Raw genomic sequence first — 4,537 nt, 5'->3', positions numbered from 1 at the left:
TCGCGACTCGGTTGATTCAATCGGCACTTCGGAGCCTGTTCGCTACTCGGTTGATTAAGATCGGCACTTCGGAGCATGTTCGCGACTCGGTTGATTCAGATCGGCACTTCGGAGCCTGTTCGCGACTCGGTTGATTCAGATCGGCACTTCGGAGCATGTTCGCGACTCGGTTGATTCAGATCGGCACTTCGGAGCCTGTTCGCGACTCGGTTGATTCAGATCGGCACTTCGGAGCCTGTTCGCTACTCAGTTGATTAAGATCGGCACTTCGGAGCATGTTCGCGACTCGGTTGATTCAGATCGGCACTTCGGAGCCTGTTCGCGACTCGGTTGATTCAGATCGGCACTTCGGAGCATGTTCGCGACTCGGTTGATTCAGATCGGCACTTCGGAGCCTGTTCGCGACTCGGTTGATTCAGATCGGCACTTCGGAGCCTGTTCGCGACTCGGTTGATTCAGATCGGCACTTCGGAGCCTGTTCGCGACTCGGTTGATTCAGATCGGCACTTCGGAGCCTGTTCGCGACTTGGTTGATTGATTCAGATCGGGACTTTTCTAAATTCAGGTCTGGACATCGAAGCAGGAAGTGTTTGTCAAACAGTAAATTTTATTTATTTATTTTTTACCTGTGGATTCAGTATGTACATGGACCCACACACAAAGGTGAACACACTCTATCTTCACTAGGGCTCTAAACTTTTCATCCATTGTTATTAAGGACGTTATTCATAACCGTACTGAAAATAAGTAAATATTGTTAGCTGATGCTAACTGTCTAGCTAACAAGCTTGCTGGTGCTAACTTGAGGTAATTTATATATATATATAGATTACATCTGGGGAGAAAAGAAAGGATGTGATGTTCAGAACATGGTAACTACAGTAATTATCAAAGAGGGGAAGAGATGCACCCCGTTTGGCCAGGGGTGTTTTTACACCCCAGACAAGTTTGAGAAGGAAAAAATCATTATGAAAATATATTTTCCTTAAAATCTTCAGGCCTTATTATCATGTCATATATAACTGTGATGTTCTGTAAAACAACAAACTTTAAAATACTTTGTGCTTACTGGTGAAAATCAGATGGTCATCTCTGTTTTCTCTCTGTTTTTTTAACATCAAAAATATATCTTGACTCCATATAGTGGTTATTTTGGAAAAAATCCCAGGTATTTTGAGCAGTAGGATTATAAAAAAAGTGCTAATATAAAATTAAATTAGCCTATATAAAATTGCAAACATCTATCTTTCAGTACTTTTTTACTTAAGTACATAACAAATTTTAGTACTTTTGTACTTTCACTTGAGTAAAATTGAAAAAGGAGTACTTTTACTTTCACTGGAGTAATATTTTATTATATGTATCTGTACTTTTACTCAAGTACTTGATTTGTGTACTTCGTCCACCACTGTATATATATATATATAATATAAGAGGCTGTTACTCTTTGCTTTTGTGTTCCACAAAATAAAAGACATATGAGTGAGATGATGATTTATAAAGAAGACAGAAGTACATAGTAGATCAATCAGTCTGTATTTGCAATCAGAACTTGAGTTGTTTTTAATATCAGGTATGTGACCTAATCAGGTCAGGTTTGATCATGTAGGCCACAATTAGACAATAAAGTAAATTTCTATGGATTTTATATATATATATATATATATATGTGTGTGTCCTATTACTCCATGATTAAATTCTCCAAAGTTTGGGGGTAATTTTTTTTTATCATGTACCTTAAAAATATTATCTTTTGTATATTTTCATATAAAATGGCAACATTTGATGTAAAACATGTATTACATTTCTATTTATGACATATATAAAATGTAAATTATTTAGCATGTACTATTCGCTTTTAAAAACTCTTTGGATCTACACAAGACATGCAATTGATTTTTGAATTCAAAATGTCAATTTTTACTTAAAGGTGATAAGTTTGCATCCCCTGAATATTCAGTTGTTAATGTCCCTTTGTTATATTTGCATACAGTACATCTACTGTACAATCGAGACACTTTGTACATTATTACAACAAAATTGAGCACTTGTGACATTGGAATTTGTATTTGTAGAGAATATTTCAATAAACGATCAAGAAAATGTTTTTGGAGTTGGAAGCTTGTATTTGGTTTCTTTCTCTCTCACAAACACAACAAAACCTTTTCAAAATCTTCACTACAGGTGCATAAATCCAAATATAAATCCTATTCTCAGGCTCAGTTATACCAGATTTATGCAGGGCTGCATTTCATTTTGCTCATATTATTGAATAATTTTTTCCTGAAATGTGTTTATTAGAACTGGACATATTTACAGACTTTATGAGAACAGTAGTATTTGTAGACAAGATCATGGTAGAATGACCTGCCTTTATTAATTTGAGCAGCTGAGTCTTCAGCCATTTTCCAAAAGCACTTACCTTTTCTATTCAGTTAATTTCCATTCAATTCGCTCTTATTTGTAAAATGATAATAATAATAATAATAGTAAATAAATAATTTATGTGTAGTGTGCTAGACTAAAGCCCCTTTCACAATGCAGTGGTCCCAAAAAAAAGGCAGGTCAATGTTTGTGACTAAAACATATGTGCAAACTGTAATGAAGCAGAGATCAGTTAGTTCCTCAATATTTGTTCTGAAGCTAACATCGTTCGCCAGCTTAAGTGAAACAAAACACGTCACATCGTAATGTCATGTGTCTTTATGGGATCTTTATGCTTTGTGTGTGAACGCACACAGATTCCGGAAAATCACTGGCAGAGTGAATGAACCAAAATCTAACGATCCGGGAACAATTGCCAGGACACATTACCCGTGTATGATCTAGAATCTTAGTGTGAAAGGGGCTAAACTGAGCACTTGCATAGACCCTTTGCAAACACGTGACTACGACCACGTGATGACGCCATGACGGACGGCAGAATCACCGGAAGCACAAGCTAAATAGAAGTGGACAAGCGGGAAGTTTTTCTATCAGTTTAAAATAAATAACACTAAACTTTATGGCTTCTTCTATTGAACAAGCTGTCATGCCGTTATCGTCGAGGTAGGGCATCTGGTAGGTGCTCACAAAAGAACGGTATTTGGAGAACTTGGAGATCGTAGGATTGGATACCGATCCTTACCCTTTTCCTCCGTTTGACGGACCTCATTAAATCGCAGAGTCTACCCGACTTCATTCCACACAATCTGTACCACTATGTGGTAAATGGGGTTGGTGCTGATATCAAAGCTTTTAAAAGTCTGGATGCTTACCAGTTCTTTGTAACGTAATGTAACCTGTTTTTAGGGGACCTGGTCATTCGTGGCTACCCACTTAAGTTGCCGTTGTACACTTGGTGTGCCAATGCAACTTTCTAATGCAGTTGATCTATAACGTTTTATACCAAGTACCACCTCAGAAAATATTTGGCTTTATTAAAATTACAGTAGCATAGTAGGCCTAACTATTCAGCTAACGTTACTGCTCTGCACAGTTAAAAAACAATGCAGTTTTATTCCTAATAAGAATATTTATTGTTGTCAGCCACTTTAACATTGTAAATACACAGTTTGACCATTAACACCGCATTGTGCTTACAAGTAAAAAAAAAAAACATTATTACATGAACGAAAATGAACTCATTTGTCTTGCCGCCCGTCCTACAGCAAAGCTCTTCTGCCGTCTCTCATGGCGTTCACAATTTGCGCAAGTAGAGGGTGACGTCACCTGCAAAGGGTCTATACTGTTGTTCTCTTATTTGTAGAATAGGGTTTGTGCACCTCAGAATATGAAATGGTGTAAATGTTGTGTTGTGTTTGCTGGAGAGAATTAGTTGTTATAATATTGTTAGTACAAAAAAAATGTATTTGTGACTTTCAATTTACAAATATGCATGTGTGACTATTCATTACAACATTTCTACTGTCACAGGTGCTCAGGTTTGCTATAATAATACCTTCACAGAACATAATCAGCTATCCATGCAAAGAAGTCAGTGTGGTGTACTGTAGGTACAGCTGTCCAGGCCAACATCTGATGTGCTGATCTCTTCAACGGTCATCCCAGGAAACCTTCAATAAAAACAAAATCCATCATACATTACCAATATAACAGGGCTGTACAATCCTGTTCCTGGAGATCTACCTGCAGAATTCAGATCTGACCCTGATCCAACACACACATCTGTAACTGTTATCTGCTTTCACTGATGTGCGGTGAAGTAGATTTCCTGACAAGTTCTTCCCTGAAAGTACATTGATAACACTGTGAAACTGTATTTTCCTAGAGGATCATTTAATAAAGTAACAATATTATTGTAACGGCATAAAAACTTCACAGTCTCAGGAAGGAGGAGGCGTTAACCGGCGGACAATCAATAAAAAATAAAAAAGCAAATATATTAAAAAAAAATTAAGTCAAACATTTGAATGTCAAACATGTATTCTATTTTTTACAAAGCATTCTGTTGCAGCTGAATAACATGAGCAAAAATCAGCAGCCTACAAAAAACTGCATGAAGAATTTTGCCTGTGCTTTAAAAAAATACCATAGC

The sequence above is a fragment of the Carassius gibelio genome, chromosome B19 (assembly GCF_023724105.1).
Source record: "Carassius gibelio isolate Cgi1373 ecotype wild population from Czech Republic chromosome B19, carGib1.2-hapl.c, whole genome shotgun sequence".
Taxonomy (NCBI): domain Eukaryota; kingdom Metazoa; phylum Chordata; class Actinopteri; order Cypriniformes; family Cyprinidae; genus Carassius; species Carassius gibelio.
Note: the sequence above shows the minus strand (reverse complement) of the source record.